We start from the raw sequence: 19,081 nt of genomic DNA on the forward strand, positions 1-19,081 counted from the left end.
AGATAGCCGCTGGAATCCAGAGAGAATTTCCTCAGATCCAAAGCGACACACGTAATTAGTGACGACATGTACCACCACCTGCAGCTGGCTGCACCCTGTGCTCTTCTAGTCTAGAGAGACTCCCTAGCACTCGCCCAGTTGTACAGCCGACTTTGCTACCGATGGTTCACTGTCTACATACGCTCTCATTTGGAGAGACGATAGTTTAGCATAGCCTTCAGCTACGTCATTTGCCACGACCTAGCAAGGCGCCATATTCAGTTACTATAATTACTATCTTCAAGAATGTATTCTGAACAGATAATATTGTGAATCCTGTACCGTCAAGAGCGACGTTCATCACAAATGGATTAAAGTTAAGTACCAAACTAATTACGTCCGCTTTCTGAATTCTCATTCCTTGTCATGTTCCAGACCTCACGTCGGTATAGTTCTTCCCTCCTCACGCCAGAATGCGTGAGTTAAAACGCCTGCATTTCGGCCTCCACTCGTAACACGGTGTTGGCTCTTCTGCTAACACAAAAATCAGCATTAAGTAAGTCTAATAATTGCTTACCATAACCAGAATATGGTGCAAAGGACCCCGTCTACACCCTAAGTCGAAGCTATTGTCAATAATTATTTTTTCTTTTATCTTCCTCATGAATCCTTCTGTGTGCTGCTGTGGGAATGCCGCAGCAGGAGAGCTAGCCTTTCTGATGTAAGGCAGCTGTTTTGCGTTACTGATGAGCTCCTATTCACCGGTATAGCCGCCGCGATAACAGACAAGCGCAGTGTACTTCACACAGCGATGGAGGGGGACTGATATACTTCAGACGTCAAACGGCAGAACACAGTTTACGACAGTGGATCGCAACTCATGAGGTACAGGCCATTCAGGGTTCAGCTGTTATTGTCACCATCACCTTCCGTAAGAAATGAAAGAATGAGGGATAACTATGGTCTAAAATTCTGTGAGTGACAAGGTCGACATGGACGGAGCGCACACTTAAATTGAAAGATGAGGAATATCAGCTGTACCCTTCCAAAGGAACCGTCCCAGCATTTGCTCAAGCGTTTTAGAAAAACCACGGAAAACCTAAATACTGATAAAATTAGAAAAAAACAGTCTTCATCGCACAATCATTTCCTAAACATGTGACCAGTTTCGGCCTCTAATATCTAGGCCAACTACAGATAATGCACTATACGGCTGACAATGATGACGTTTGGAGCATCTGTACTGACCCCAGTCACAAGACTGATATGATTAGGGCCATCAGGACCCGTCGTACATCGGTCCAGCTATGTAGTAACGTACTTACATAACGGTACCTACATCGAAGTTTCCGAAGAAATAATGATATCAGTATGACATGCTGATACCACTTCTTCGTGTTGCACATGTTGTCTGCCTGGTTTAGGTACCTGTTCTCGACTGCGAAAGTCGAGAAAGTTTAAATTTGAATCTATTTTGCCATTGTTTACACCCGTAGACCACGCTAAAACTCACATCACAATTTCGTAACGGTGAAAGATAGGCCGACATTTAAGAGAATCGTATAAGAAGGTGGGCTACTGAAGCACTGAGGCTTGATGCGTGTGAAGTTTTCTTGGTGAATATCATGGTAGAGTTCGCTAGAAGAGGATGGCGCAATGACAAAGAGGACCATCACCGGAGCTGGGAAGACACAGGATACAAAGAAGACAGAGGTTTAGCAGCCTTTTACAACAGATGAAATGCTTCAAATGATGGGTGATAGAAGGAAATACAAAATACATTCAGGAATATTCAGGAATACAGCAATGTAACTAGCGCAGAAATGAAATCAGTAAGAAATGTACATCTAGATCTACATCTACATCTACATTTATACTCCGCAAGCCACCCAACGGTGTGTGGCGGAGGGCACTTTACGTACCACTGTCATTACCTCCCTTTCCTGTTCCAGTCGCGTATGGTTCGCGGGAAGAACGACTGTCTGAAAGCCTCCGTGCGCGCTCTAATCTCTCTTACATTCGTGATCTCCTCTGACGGTATAAGTAGGGGGAAGCAATATATTCGATACCTCATCCAGAAACGCACCCTCTTGAAACCTAGCGAGCAAGCTACACCGCGATGCAGAGCGCCTCTCTTGCAGAGTCTGCCACTTGAGTTTGTTAAACATCTCCGTAACGCTATCACGGTTACCAAATAACCCTGTGACGAAACGCGCCGCTCTTCTTTGGATCCTCTCTATCTCCTCCGTCAACCCGATCTGGTACGGATCCCACACTGATGAGCAATACTCAAGTATAGGTCGAACGAGTGTTTTGTAAGCCACCCCCTTTGTTGATGGACTACATTTTCTAAGGACTCTCCCAATGAATCTCAACCTGGTACCCGACTTACCAACAATTAATTTTATATGATCATTCCACTTCAAATCGTTCCGCACGCATACTCCCAGATATTTTACAGAAGTAACTGCTTTCAGTGTTTGTTCCGCTATCATATAATCATACAATAAAGGATACTTCTTTCGACGTATTCGCAATACATTACATTTGTCTATGTTAAGGGTCAGTTGCCACTCGCTGCACCAAGTGCCTATCCGCTGCAGATCTTCCTGCATTTCGCTACAATTTTCTAATGCTGCAACTTCTCTGTATACTACAGCATCATCGGCGAAAAGCCGCATGGAACTTCCGACACTATCTACTAAGTCATTTATATATATTGTGAAAAGCAATGGTCCCATAACACTCCCCTGTGGCACGCCAGAGGTTACTTTAACGTCTGTAGACGTCTCTCCATTGATAACAACATGCTGTGTTCTGTTTGCTAAAAACTCTTCAATCCAGCCACACAGCTGGTCTGATATTCCGTAGGCTCTTACTTTGTTTATCAGGCGACAGTGCGGAACTGTATCGAACGCATTCCGGAAGTCAAGAAAAATAGCATCTACCTGGGAGCCTGTATCTAATATTTTCTAGGTCTCATGAACAAATAAAGCGAGTTGGGTCTCACACGATCGCTGTTTCCGGAATCCATGTTGATTCCTACATAGTAGATTCTGGGTTTCCAAAAACGACATGATACTCGAGCAAAAAACATGTTCTAAAATTCTACAACAGATCGACGTCAGAGATATGGGTCTATAGTTTTGCGCATCTGCTCGCCGACCCTTCTTGAAGAGTGGGACTACCTGTGCTCATTTGGAACCTTCCGTTCCTCTAGAGACTTGCGGTACACGGCTGTTAGAAGGGGGGCAAGTTCTTTCGCGTACTCTGTGTAGAATCGAATTGGTATCCCGTTAGGTCCAGTGGACTTTCCTCTATTGAGTGATTCCAGTTGCTTTTCTATTCCTTGGACACTTATTTCGATGTCAGCCATTTTTTCGTTTGTGCGAGGATTTAGAGAAGGAACTGCAGTGCGGTCTTCCTCTGTGAAACAGCTTTGGAAAAAGGTGTTTAGTATTTCAGCTTTACGCGTGTCATCCTCTGTTTCAATGCCATCATCATCCCGGAGTGTCTGGATATGCTGTTTCGAGCCGCTTACTGATTTAACGTAAGACCAGAACTTCCTAGGATTTTCTGTCAAGGCGATACATAGAATTTTACTTTCGAATTCACTGAACGCTTCACGCATAGCCCTCCTTACGCTAACTTTGACATCGTTTAGCTTCTGTTTGTCTGAGAGGTTTTGGCTGCGTTTAAACTTAGAGTGAAGCTCTCTATGCTTTCGCAGTAGTTTCCTAACTTTGTTGAGGTACCACAGTGGGTTTTCCCCGTCCCTCACAGTTTTACTCGGCACGTACCTGTCTAAAACGCATTTTACGATTGCCTTGAACTTTTTCCATAAACACTCAACATTGTCAGTGTCGGAACAGAAATTTTCGTTTTGATCTGTTAGGTAGTCTGAAATCTGCCTTCTATTACTCTTGCTAAACAGATAAACCTTCCTCCCTTTTTTTATATTCCTACTAACTTCCATATTCAGGGATGCTGCAACGGCCTTATGATCACTGATTCCCTGATCTGTACATACAGAGTCGAAAAGTTCGGGTCTGTTTGTTATCAGTAGGTCCAAGATGTTATCTCCACGAGTCGGTTCTCTGTTTAATTGCTCGAGGTAATTTTCGGATAGTGCACTCAGTATAATGTCACTCGATGCTCTGTCCCTACCACCCGTCCTAAACATCTGAGTGTCCCAGTCTATATCTGGTAAATTGAAATCTCCACCTAAGACTATAACATGCTGAGAAAATTTATGTGAAATGTATTCCAAATTTTCTCTCAGTTGTTCTGTCACTAATGCTGCTGAGTCGGGAGGTCGGTAAAAGGAGCCAATTATTAACCTAGCTCGGTAGTTGCGTGTAACCTTCACCCATAATAATTCACAGGAACTATCCACTTCTATTTCACTACAGGATAAACTACTACTAACAGCGACGAACACTCCACCACCGGTTGCATGCAATCTATCCTTTCTAAACACCGTCTGTACCTTTGTAAAAATTTCGGCAGAATTTATCTCTGGCTTCAACCAGCTTTCTGTACCTACAACGATTTCGGCTTCAGTGCTTTCTGTCAGCGCTTGAAGTTCCGGTACTTTACCAACGCAGCTTCGACAGTTTACAATTACAATACCGATTGCTGCTTGGTCCCCGCATGCCCTGACTTTGCCCTGCAACCGTTGAGGCTGTTGCCCTTCCTGTACTTTCCCAAGGCCATCTATCCTAAAAAACCGCCCATCCCACGCCACACAACCCCTGCTACCTGTGTAGCCGCTTGTTGCGTGTAGTGGACTCCTGACTTATCCAGCGGAACCCGAAACCCCACCACCCTATGGCGCAAGTCAAGGAATCTGCAGCCCACACGGTCGCAGAACCGTCTCAGCCTCTGATTCAGACCCTCCACTCGGCTCTGTACCAAAGGTCCGCAGTCAGTCCTGTCGACGATGCTGCAGATGGTGAGCTCTGCTTTCATCCCGCTAGCGAGACTGGCAGTCTTCACCAAATCAGATAGCCGCCGGAAGCCAGAGAGGATTTCCTCGGATCCATAGCGACACACATCATTAGTGCCGACATGAGCGACCACCTGCAGATGGGTGCACCCTGTACCCTTCATGGCATTCGGAAGGACCCTTTCCACATGTGGAATGACTCCCCCCGGTATGCACACGGAGAGCACATAGGTTTTCTTCCCCTCTCTTGCTGCCATATCCCCAAGGGACCCCATTACGTGCCTGACGTTGGAGCTCCCAACTACCAGTAAGCCCACCCTCTGCGACCGCCTGGATCTTGCAGACTGAGGGGCAACCTCTGGAACAGGACAAGCAGCCATGTCAGGCCGAAGATCAGTATCAGCCTGAGACAGAGCCTGAAACCGGTTCGTTAGACAAACCGGAGAGGCCTTCCGTTCTGCCCCCCGGAATGTCTTTCGCCTCCTGCCACACCTTGAGACGACCTCCCACCCTACCACAGGTGAGGGATCAGCCTCAATGATTGCAGTATCCCGGGCAACCACAGTCGTAGTCCGATCGTGGGATGCGTGGGACGAGCTGGCCGTCCCCGACAAACCCCCATCCGAAACCCCACAGTGATGCACATTGGCAACAGCCTCAAGCTGTGTGACCGAAGCCAACACTGCCTGAAGCTGGGAGCGAAGGGATGCCAACTCAGCCTGCATCCGAACCCAGCAGTTGCAGTCACTATCCATGCTAAAAACTGTTGTGCAAAGAACGTCTGAACTAATCTACAGAGAGCGCAATCAAATCGACACAAAATTTAAACGGTAATTAAAATACACTCCTGGAAATGGAAAAAAGAACACATTGACACCGGTGTGTCAGACCCACCATACTTGCTCTTGACACTGCGAGAGGCCTGTACAAGCAATGATCACACGCACGGCACAGCGGACACACCTGGAACAGCGGTGTTGGCCGTCGAATGGCGCTAGCTGCGCAGCATTTGTGCAACGCCGCCGTCAGTGTCAGCCAGTTTCCCGTGGCATACGGAGCTCCATCACAGTCTTTAACACTGGTAGCATGCCGCGACAGCGTGGACGTGAACCGTATGTGCAGTTGACGGACTTTGAGCGAGGGCGTATAGTGGGCATGCGGGAGACCGGGTGGACGTACCGCCGAATTGCTCAACACGTGGGGCGTGAGGTCTCCACAGTACATCGATGTTTTCGCCAGTGGTCGGCGGAAGGTGCACGTGCCCGTCGACCTGGGACCGGACCGCAGCGACGCACGGATGCACGCCAAGACCGTAGGAACCTACGCAGTGCCGTAGGGGACCGCACCGCCACTTGCCAGCAAATTAGGGACACTGTTGCTCCTGGGGTATCGGCGAGGACCATTCGCAACCGTCTCCATGAAGCTGGGCTACGGTCCCGCACACCGTTAGGCCGTCTTCCGCTCACGCCCCAACATCGTGCAGCCCGCCTCCAGTGGTGTCGCGACAGGCGTGAATGGAGGGACGAATGGAGACGTGTCGTCTTCAGCGATGAGAGTCGCTTCTGCCTTGGTGCCAATGATGGTCGTATGCGTGTTTGGCGCCGTGCAGGTGAGCGCCACAATCAGGACTGCATACGACCAAGGCACACAGGGCCAACACCCAGCATCATGGTGTGAGGAGCGATCTCCTACACTGGCCGTACACCACTGGTGATCGTCGAGGGGACACTGAATAGTGCACGGTACATCCAAACCGTCATCGAACCCATCGTTCTACCATTCCTAGACCGGCAAGGGAACTTGCTGTTCCAACAGGACAATGCACGTCAGCATGTAGCCCGTGCCACCCAACGTGCTCTAGAAGGTGTAAGTCAACTACCCTGGCCAGCAAGATCTCCGGATCTGTCCCCCATTGAGCGTGTTTAGGACTGGATGAAGCGTCGTCTCACGCGGTCTGCACGTCCAGCACGAACGCTGGTCCAACTGAGGCGCCAGGTGGAAATGGCGTGGCAAGCCGTTCCACAGGACTACATCCAGCATCTCTACGATCGTCTCCATGGGAGAATAGCAGCCTGCATTGCTGCGAAAGGTGGATATACACTGTACTAGTGCCGACATTGTGCATGCTCTGTTGCCTGTGTCTATGTGCCTGTGGTTCTGTCAGTGTGATCATGTGATGTATCTGACCCCAGGAATGTGTCAATAAAGTTTCCCCTTCCTGGGACAATGAATTCACGGTGTTCTTATTTCAATTTCCAGGAGTGTACAAGATTTCCTAGTAAATGCAGTAATGCTGCTACTTGCGCACTGCTGACACACTGCCCGGCGACGGAACGAGACTACGCGAATTTACACTATTCAGGTACTAAAACGCGATGCTACAACTCTCAAATACTATAATACGCCCGAAGTTTATGAATTAAACAATGCAAGTACCAAAAACCACGCAAAGAAATTAAGAATTAAACTATGTAACAAATGAGTGAGCTAGGGGTATACGACTTGCTGCTGCAGCTGCTTATCCAACGACGGCAGGGAGCACACTGACTGTGGCCAACCGACACTGGCTCTTCAAAACAAAAACAGAAGACAAACGACTACGCGAATTTACACTATTCAGGTACTAAAACGCGATGCTACAACTCTCAAATACTATAATACGCCCGAAGTTTATGAATTAAACAATGCAAGTACCAAAAACCACGCAAAGAAATTAAGAATTAAACTATGTAACAAATGAGTGAGCTAGGAGTATACGACTTGCTGCTGCAACTGCTTATCCAACGACGGCAGGGAGCACACTGACTTTGGCCAACCGACACTGGCCGTTCAAAACAAAAACAGAAGACAAACGACTACGCGAATTTACACTATTCAGGTACTAAAACGCGATGCTACAACTCTCAAATACTATAATACGCCCGAAATTTATGAATTAAACAATGCACGTACCAAAAACCACGCAAAGAAATCAAGAATTAAACTATGTAACAAATGAGTGAGCTAGGAGTATACGACTTGCTGCTGCAGCTGCTTAACCAACGAGGGCAGGGAGCACACTGTAGGGAAGCTAAACTAAAATGACTGCAGAAAAAATTAGAAGAAACCGAAAAGGGGATGGTCGGTAGAGGGAGAGATCCAGTGTATATACATTTTGGTGAAATCAAAAGCAAAGACCAGGAATGTGGAGGAGAAAGGTTGGTTGGTTGTGTGGTTGATTTGGAGGAAGGGACCAAACAATGAGTTCATCGGTCCTAACGGTTTAGGGAAGATTGGGTAAGGAAATCGGCAGTGCCCTTTCAAAACAACCATCCCGGCATTTGTCTGACGCGATTTAAAGAAAGCACGGAAGAAATAATTCAGGATGACCGGACGCGGGTTTGAACTGTCGTCCTCCCGAATGCGAGTCTAATATGTTCTCCTCTGCGCCACCTTGCTTGGTGAAGGAGAAAGCGGATAGATGGAAAGATTATCAAGAAGGTCTCCAACAGATGGATGAGTTTTGCTATGATGGACATTTAGGCGGTAGTGGATATCTAGGAACGTTGCATATATTGCTCTGCTCAGCCGTTCGAAGGCTGCGTCGAGGAGATCTACACGGCGGAAACCGAGGAAGGTGTGTTCCTGTGTATGTGCCCAAACTTTCATTAATGGTACACATGACATGAGAGGACTGGACTTCTGCTGATTTTTTTTTTCATACAACGGTGAACGGATATAATTTTTCGATGGTTGTTTAAGTTTTGTGGAACATCTGTTCTTCCACTCATGTATTAGTAATTGTGGGAAACAGTAGATAAGCGGGAACATTTGCAGTTCAATTTAAACCCTATTTTTACAGCCTGAATGTCACCACACCATGCATTTAGAGAAAGCATAGCTGGTAAAATAACTTTTACTCAATTGATAAAACAAAAGTCACACGTTATTTATTTAAATTAATGCGACACCATTTGCAGCACAGGGACACAAACTAATTATTCAGTGTTACATGAAAGTAACGCTAAGCTTTAATGAGAGCATTTTTAAAAATTTTGTACGTCATTATTTTATATCTATTGCTCTTGTATTTTTAAGTAGAGGACAAGGTTTTGTATGCACTGGGTTTGTGAGGGAAAGTTGTGTCATCGAAAGTTGCCCCTGTCGAAAGAAGAAGGAAATAGAGAACGGTGAAAGAGGCGTTACTCATTCTGCCATTCAAAAAATGGCCAGTGTCTCTATAAACAGCACGACAAATCCGTAGTTTCTGCAGGATCAAATAAAACTGGTGTGCACTCGGTAATTAATGTTAAAAAATACCCTCAGCGGTCAATGTAGCATTTTGAAGTTCCTCGACCCGCAGGCCTTACAGAAAACAACAAATACGATGATGGAACCCATGGAATGGTTAAAAATGTGAAACAGTAGAGGATAAATATGTGTAACAGGAAATGGTACTGAACTCATTTAAGATGGTTATTGGATGTGGCTGTACACCATGCCTGCATATTTTACATTAAGAATTGAAATACAACCGCCTATTTAAATTTTCAGTGAAATTTTACAGGTATTTTGGAGGAGGTATTTGGGCTCCAGTTTAATGAAATGACCCACGTGATTCTGAAGACAGAGGAACTAAAAAGCGGACGATGTGTCGCAATAAACAGCAAGACGTCAGTGAAAGAAATATATGATGTGACTGTGTGTTAGATGTTTTTCTGCTTTTCTGACCAAGTAATTCGTCACATATATGTCTTATTTGTAATTAATATTATTTTTTTCTGTAGAAAAAATGTAAACTTTTCATGTAAACGTACGTTTTGCTCTGAATAGCGTTTAGCATAATATAAGTAGTGCGGTATATTTTATAAAAAGCGGGAAGGTAAAAAATGCTTTTTTACTTCAAATTCTTCGTTTTCAATCTATCACATTGAAAACTGTGGACCTAGGGATGTTTAGGAGTGTGGAAATCTCGCGTACAGACGTATGACACAAGTGACACGTAGCCACCTGGCCACGTTCCAAGTCCGTGAGTGCCGCGGAGCGCCCCGTTCTGCTCTCTCACGCTGTCTAATGACTACTGACGTCGTTGATATGGAGCACCTGCTAGTAAGTGGCAGCACAAAGCACCCAATATGAAAAATGTATGTTTTGGGGGTGTCCGGATACTTTTGATCACATAGCGTAAACTACACCTATTCAAAATACATAGCCTATGTCCTTACGAATATTTGAAGTAAATCGGTTAAGAACATTTAGAGATTTTGGATAAAAGGTATCCCCTTATTACCGGGAGGTCAACATGCGATTCCTCATCCAGCTTCTAGACAAAAGTTTATCTAGAAAAATCAGATCCCATGCACTTCGAAAACATTTGTATGGAAACGAGCAGCTGGCAACACTGTCACATCGTGCAATGCAACAGAATGTACGGAGAAACATGTCACCCTGCTGCAGTCATTTGTTACACTGCTGGGGCACGAAACCAATGTCCCTTATGGAACTACAGTTCGAATCCTCGGCAGGTTCTTTTATTTTCCGACGTTCGTTTACTCGTCGTTTAAAGGCAGGACATCATTTTGCCAAATGATAATAGTCTATCACATGACAGTGGGATCAATTAAACTGCATACATGTGTCTAGTAATTGCATAATGCAGAAAATATACACAGAAGAATACATTTGAAAATACACAGCTTATTCACTGAATGGCTTTATGTGTGGAATGTGATATAAGCCTTTATTCTTGTAATTGCGTAAGGTTTCCAGTAAAGCTGCATTATTGTGCACAATGCGGTGAATGCGATATGGCCATTGTACATCAGGAAAAATTTCTTACAAAGACTCTTACCTTTGCTGGAGAGATGGTGGCTCTTAACCGATACCTTCTGATTTATGGCAAATTTTGTTACTCTGATCCTTTTAGATGGAAATTAAATTCTTCGTTCTGTCGCCTCTCGTATTTTGTGTAGTGCAAGATTTACAACTTCTCAGTGCCTTAACTTCCTTGTTACCGGAAAGGGTACCACTTTCATGATCCTATCCGGTGGCTGTTCATTTTTGAGAACTAGGATGGGAGGCAATGACGTAGAGTTATGTGGTAACTCGTTTATTATGTCCTGAAGTATCTTAATACGGGTATCCCATGTTCTGTGTTTAGTGTGACAGTACAGTCTGCGCAATTTATTGACTTCTTTCATACTACTTTCCGCTGAATTAGATGCTGGTCAATACAGGGAAATGAAAACAGGTCTTATTTTCTGTCTACACAGCTTGCGTACCCAAGTATGTGGATGGAACTGAGAACCATTATTGGATATAACTTATCAATGTGGCCTACTTCTTGTAGGAAACCTTTTAAGAAAGCTGCAGCAACTGTCTTTGCAGTAGCTTTTCTCAAGTATTTTGATGTCAGTTCAACTGCTACAAAAATTTAAGCATACCCCTTTTCTGACCTTACAAGAGGTCCTAATAAATAAACTGATACTCAATGCCTCATTTTTACAGGGATAATAGGAAACAATGGAGCTTGAAGTGACAGAGAGGGTGGCTTTGCTTTCTGACAAAGCTTACATCTGCTGAGGACATTTTTAATTCTATTCTCTGTATTATAAAAATTAAAATATATTGTTCAAAAAGCATGTTTCGCGACTTGCATCAACCATAATGTGCATAACTAAGATGACTGTCCCAGATGAGTTTGTTCACTGACTCATCTGGTATACATACCATCCAAAAAGAATTGTTACTAGAGCTATGTTTAAAGAGAAAATTGCTCCTGACCAGGTAATGATGCCTAATTTCTGTGTTAGCTTTGTCTTGCTATTTATCCTTAATGTCATTTCATACTGGGTCCTTATCCTGCTGCCGTCCGTTGTGGCCGAGCGGTTTTTGGCGCTTCAGTCTGGAACCGCACGACCACTCCAGTCGCAGGTTCGAATTCTGCCTCGGGAATGGATGTGTGTGATGTCCTTAGGTTAGTTATGTTTAAATAGTTCTAAGTTCTAGGGTACTGATGACCACAGATGTTAAGTCCCATAGTGCTCAGAGCCATTTTGAACCTTATCCTGCCCTTTCCAATGATCTGTAATGACTACAAAAAGAAATCCTCAAACACGACTTTCTTTATGTAATGAAGACTGAAATTGTCGAACATTGTTCTTATTTCTAGATAATCCAATGTGTGCACGAGACAATGTATCTGCAACAATACTCTACACATCAGGGATGTGAAGAATGGCCATTTTAAATTCTTCAAGATACAAGTTCCTGTCTCATATGCGCTCTTGTGTCAGTTTTGAAGGCATTTGAAATTGCAATTCGCAATGATCTGTATAGACCTTCATGTTTTTACCATATAGAAAATAATGAAATTTCGTAAAAGCCTATAAAATGGCTAATAGCTCCAGTTCTGTGATTGAGTAGTTTTGTTCTGACTTTGTCAGAACGCGACTACCGAAGGCTAGGCTCCTTTGTACAATAACACCACTTTCCTCCACCTCTTAAACAGGTAAGCCCCAAGCCAACCTTGGAAGAGTCTGTGGATAAGCAAAAATCTTTGGATAGTTTTCTTCAAGCATTGGAATTCCATGCCTGCACATCCCATTCTCACATCGCATTTTTCCCTGTGACAGCATACAAGATTGGCGTTACGATAATTTTTAAGTTCAGAAATCTACAATAAAAATTGATTAATCCGAGGAAACTGTGAACTTCTCGCTTATAAGCGGGTGACGATATCAACATTATGCATTCCAATTTGTCAGTATCCGGTTCTATGACTGCCAATGAAATGCCATGGCTTAAAATTTACCTTAGATTTTCCAAATGCAGAGTTCTCAGGATTTACATGAATGCATGCTTTAAGAGAGACACGGAGCAGAGAGTTTAGAATTCTATTATGTTGTTGGCAAGATTTTTCTGCTATAAGAATGATGTCGACATAGGCCATGATATGATGTTTCAAATAAGCATGAAGAATAGTATTTAGTTCATGAGATACGTTGAACCCAAATTGTAGCTTGCAGAATTGTTAACATGTACCGAAACACAAGAATGTTGTGTATTGTCGGCATTCTGTATGAAGTTCAATTTGCCATAACTTAATCGGAGGTCAACTGAAGACAGGACCTGTACCCCATAGAAATTTTGGAGGAGTTCCTCAATAGTGTGAGGCCTATCAGTTTCTGGTACTTTAGTGGTATTAATTGGTCTCGAATACAAGACCAAACGCATTGAGCTAACTTTCTTCTTAACAATATGTAACGGACTATTGTTGGAGCTTACTTCTTGCTCAATGATTCCGTGTTGTAACATAGTTTGAATTTCAGCCTTAACCCTCTCCATAGTATGCAGGAATGGTGAGGTTCGACATGGAACTTATAATTAAAGCCTTTAGTGGTGCCAGGACGATAGGTGAAGGCTTCAGCTTGTTTACGCATTGTGTTTGCAAGCTGTTCTTGTCATTCTTTGGGCACTATTGTCCGCTTTCTAGTTTGTTCAAAATTGTTCAAATGGCTCTGAGCAGTATGGGACTTAACTTCTGAGGTCATCAGTCCCGTAGAACTTAGAACTAGTTAAACCTAACTAGCCTAAGGACATCACACACACCCATGCCCGAGGCAGGATTCGAACCTGCGACGGTAGCGGTAGCGCGGTTCCAGACTGTAGCGCCTAGAACCGCTCGGCCACCCCGGCAGGCTTTCTAGTTTGTCATGGATTATACGATCTATATCTATGACCTTATTAGTGTTCTGCCATGAATCACGTTCTAAATTTAATTCGTCAGAGATGCTAATCTGTGCGATGTACGGAGTTTGTTCTCTTAGAAAACGTAGACAATTAGCACCTTCCTCTTGAAGAAAGATCCATTCCTCAAATTGTAGACAAGTTTACCGTCTATTTATATTACTACTTCTCCTTCGTTGAAGTTTAACACAGCTTTATGTGCACTTAAAAAGTACACTCTTAAGATCATGTGAGTGGTTACGAGGGGCACAATCACGAAGTTTGTTGAGAGATTATGACCATGACACTTAAAATCTATGTTCGTTTGTTGCCTCACAATCATAATCTTCCGGGCAATGGCACCCAGAATTCGTGTGTTTTGCGAGAGAAATACTGGACACATCTGTGATTTTACAACGTTTACTAGACATGACATGATTTACAACGGAAACAGGACTGTCTGAGTATAAAACTGATGAAAACTTCGTATCGCCAACTGAAATTGATGTAACTGGATGGCCATTAGTGTTCCTATTATCTTCCTTTTCCTCTAACAGAAAGTCTCTTGGATCTCCTCTGTATACAACGTTTAGTGTTGTAGTGTCATTGTCATCTCTGCTATAATGTGCTTTTGCTACTTGCTGTGCTAGTCACAGGACTATTTCACGGGAATTATTTCGAGGATCTGGTGACCTTATTTCAACAAATTCACGCTGATTTTGCTGCTTTAAATCTTCGTTGGTTTGCCCATGTGTGGCTGACGATTGCGGTTGTCTTCTGTGAAAACGGGGAGCAGAATTATTATGACTAGTGTTCTGAGTAGGCATTGCCAGACCTTGATTTGCGTTCCCATGATTATTAGATGGCAAATCACAGTGAATGTTGTAGCTGCCTGGTGGATGGTTACCCCCATTATGAAAACTATATTGATTTGAAATGTTATCATGTATGTTCTGGGGAGCATTGTTTCCCTTGAAACTGTCACTGTTATAATAATTGTTTCTTCTACTACCCTAAGATTTTTCTTACCAAAAGTGTCCATGCCGGAAATTTCCATCGCGTCTGTTTCTTTGGAAATTACCAGAGTTGACACTGAATTGCTGATTGGGCACAGTACTTTGATCATAATGTATTCGCTGATTGTTTTGTTGGTCGTAATTTTTGCAGATGTTAGGACTACTGTTATAACCTTGCATAGGCTGATTGTTCTGCGCAAACTGTGGGTTGTTTGCTATTTTTTTTTTAATTGTAATGGTCTTTTGAGTGGCCATTATTTACCGCACTGGTTCACAGAAAGTTTGCATTTGCCTATTACTTCTACCTTCGTTATTATTAAAGCCCTGCCTATTGAGGTGATTATCGTCATCTTCTTGTTCTTGCCAAAGACCTGTGAACTCGGCAGTATCGTCTTTGCATCTACTAGCAACAATGACATGTTGTACGCAAGTGGACAGTTTTGTTATGCAAATACCATTAAGTTCTGCTAGACTGTGGATTGTCTAAATACTGGTTTCTGCGCACAATGTCCTCAAAGTACAATGTTGGGGTCGTAAATTCCGATCTTTCTTTGGTTTAATATGCTGGTTTTCTACGCGTGACTGAGTTGTGGGAGACCAGTATGCCTTCAAAAAGGCGTGCCAATGATTGGCATTGTTGCGCTATTGAACGCTGGCTCATTTTCAAAATATGAGCAAATGAATTCCAACTCGTTTGCAATCGGCCATTCAGGGGGTAAAGAATAATGCAGTTGATCAACCCAGGCCCTTGTGTGTGTTCCTTTGCTAGCATTACGAAATGTTTCAAATTTTCGCACCTCTTGAAAGTGTTTGTAATCGATCATATCGTCCCTTCTTGGTTCAAAATTGTGGGGATGGAATCTCATCGATTGTTCTGGTTGTTGCCTAATGTAATATTCATGCTGATTGACTCTAGTGCAAATGCGTTTTAAAGATGTGATATTTCACTATTTCTTAATTCTGCAGTGTGTTCTGCATTGCCGCGGAGGTCATCTGTTACATTGTTTGACCCTTGTAGTGAGGTAGTAGAAACTTGTATTTGATTATGCGTGCGAACATTTTCCACTTCAGTCTCTAAAAGCTGTGAATCTTCTGGAGAGATAATCTCGTCATTATTTGTATCTGCATTTGGAAGTTCCCTGAGGTCCCTAATGCGACCAGCGGCTCTCATAATGTGAGCTATCGTTAGTAATAATCAGAAAAGTATGACAGAAAATAATGTCTCACCAACGAATCTATCTCGTTACAAAAAAAAAAAAAAAAAAAAAAAAAATACAAAAAGGTGACCTAATGAGATCTCGTAATGCAAGATAAATGGACTGCCACTTATAATCAGTCATGTCACACGGAAAAAAACGCTGTTCGTAACTCTTAGTCCTCAACAAAGAGTTTTGAAATATGACACACGCAATGCTTATAATTAACATAGACGGACAATAATACACAATTATTGCAGAAAAAGAAAGTACATACACAATTAGTAACAAGGCACCGCTGCTGTAACCACTGTGCGTGTGATGTTCATCTGACTACGTTTTTATAATTTCTAATGTTGTCGTCTAGCAAGAGAGTTCGTCATCCGTAACGTGTGTGCAACGTCCGACGGGATTTACTGGAGAAGAATACGTGACATGTTTTGCTGTGTCAGTGTCTCTGTTTTGGCACTAAATTTTGTAGAAAATGGCTCTGAGCACTATGGGACTTAACTTCTGTGGTCATCAGTCCCCTAGAACTTAGAACTACTTAAACCTAACTAAACTAAGGACATCACACACATCCATGCCCGAGGCAGGATTCGAACCTGCGACCGTAGCAGTCCCGCGGTTCCGGACTGCGCGCCTAGGACCACTAGACCACCGCGGCCGGCACTAAATTTTGTACTCACCTCTTCAGATGGCTGCTTTTTCCATGTGGTTTACAGCAATGCGCAGTAGCATGCAGCAGCAGTGGCTAAAGCGGTAGTTAAAGCTAAGAATGAAGTTAATAAAAAGGAGTTTGCTTGGATCCTGTTTACTACCAAATAACTTTCGAGAAGGCATTTCATTGACTATGTCTGTTTAAAACTTCAGAATCATCATGAACAAATATTAATAATAACAATGACAAATGACATATGTGTCAGTAATGGCTATGTGCCGGATTAACAAATTATTTCAATTTCAAAGTAGCATTAACAAATAGTAACAACAGCATATTATTTAGATGTGGAGAATAATAATAATTATTTGGAGGACAAGGAGACTTCTTTCACTGAAAAGCAAAGCATGGGATTATTGCAAACTCTGATTAACAATTGTGACACTAACCCTGCAGTTGCTTTTGCGCTATGCTTGTGAATTTTACCTTGAATTCCATCTTCAAGCGGTAGTTAAGTCATCTAAACCTCACCTGGCTATAAAAATGAGGGCAGCGTGAAACATCTTCTGTTTCCAAGCTCTCGACCGACACTACTACTTCCACTCTCGCAGACAGACCTCATCTCACAACAATGCTTAGAATCTTGCTCCCATGTTTCGCCCTCAGATTATTACTATCGGCATCTGAATGCTTACACAATGCAAAGAATAGCGTTAAGCTGGACGTATTGCTTTACGTAATGGAGACTTCTGACACCTCCTTACGTCCGGCAAAGGTGGATGAACGTGTTACTACGATTCAGCGAGGACGAAGTGTTTGCAAATGCAATGTGATCGCTTTTAACATCTTCTCTAAATTGAACGTTGCTCTTACATGTACCTAATGGCTGTGTGAAGATAATTTGTTAAATGTCAAACGCACAGAAAGGAATCATTGTGCATAGCGTAATGTTCATTCTAGTACGGCCTACCTGCTGTGTTTTTTGTACCTCAGCGGATACAGACAATGTTACTATATCCACTATTATTTTCTGTTGACTTTATTTGTGTCATGGTCGTTTACATCTGTAAGACGTTTATGTTATTTCTTAATTTTCAGGTAAAGGCAACATTCCAGAAAGAAATACAGGAGATACCGCACTGTGGAGGCGTAAATACGGCACAGTTTGATGCTTTAACTGAAAAAAAAAGAAGTTTGGCACCAACGCTACTCCAGCATCGGCGAGTCAGCTTATCCGTTCCCTAAACAGTGTCTCGTCTCACTGAGCTAATAAGACTGTTCAAGCACAGTGCAGAGTACATACTTTCTATTCGTGGTCATCCTGCACGTTGATACGGTCGTTGCTAGAGCCTCTTTTGTTGAATCACTTTTCTATTTAATGTGTTGGCAGGGCTCGTTTTTGCTAGATACATTTTTGTCGTGGGATGAGTAATCGCATGCCGATCACCATGTGCGGAATTTTTTCTTCACCCTGTATATTACATACGTATTTATGTATTATATACAGGGTGAATCATGTAAAATGTACAGCGCAAATATTGCAGGAATGGAAAGTGCTACTGATGTGTGGTTTTCACAGACTAGACTGGTAGTCAGGGGCTCATATTGTTAGCCTATCAACAGATTGCAGTAATACCTAGAAAATATATTTTTGTGCAGACATACACATTTTTAAACGTACCAATGTCTACTGACATTAACAAACTGAACCTAGGATAAATTAGAATGTCAGTGGCGTTTGAGGAAAGATTCTAGTGCGAGTCCTTTACGAGATACCGTATTTTACAAAATTCACTTACAGACTTTTGTACAATACCGTTACCAGCACACACTAAAGAACAACACAACTGCATACACTAGTTACGAGGATTCTGACCAGCAACAAGACACCTGTCACAGGATGTGTCCCTAGCATCACACGCTCCCAGTCGGGTATGGACGGAATTCTGCACACATGCTAGCAATTCAGCGGAGAAGTCCAATCAGGCTGCACTAATACGTCTTTGTTTATCATTTCATGTAGTTAGTATGTCCTGGTACACAGTTTCTTTCAGCTTCCTCACAGACAAAACTGTACAGGCGTCAGATCAGGGGAACAGACCGGAGGTCCTCTGCATCCAGTCCAACGGTTAGCAAACGATCCATGAAGACATGCTGTAGTACTTCTTGCACTTGGGCCAGACGTCCGCCATGTTGGTGCCACTTGTTACTCATGCTCTGCAGAGGTTTGTCTTCTAGCATCCCAGGTGTGTTAGGAGACTGAGATACTCGTGCGTTTTCAGTGTTCCGTCTACGAAAAACGGGCCTATGAGTTGATGATTCGCTACACCACAATGTACGCTGACGTTCCAAATAAAGAAACCAGCGGGGACTGTCAACATATCAATCAATAGTGCATCCTTCGGCAGTTTACCTGGCCATGGTTGGTAAATGTGGCTTCATCACTAAACAAGATACATGATGCATCTGGAGTATCCTGTGTTAATGCCCATGTACAGAAGTTAACACGATTCTAATAATCTTTCCATGCAGCTCTTGATGGAGAGGGAAGTAGTAGGGATGCAACGTATGTCTA

This window comes from Schistocerca americana, chromosome 7 (genome assembly GCF_021461395.2).
Source record: "Schistocerca americana isolate TAMUIC-IGC-003095 chromosome 7, iqSchAmer2.1, whole genome shotgun sequence".
Classification (NCBI taxonomy): domain Eukaryota; kingdom Metazoa; phylum Arthropoda; class Insecta; order Orthoptera; family Acrididae; genus Schistocerca; species Schistocerca americana.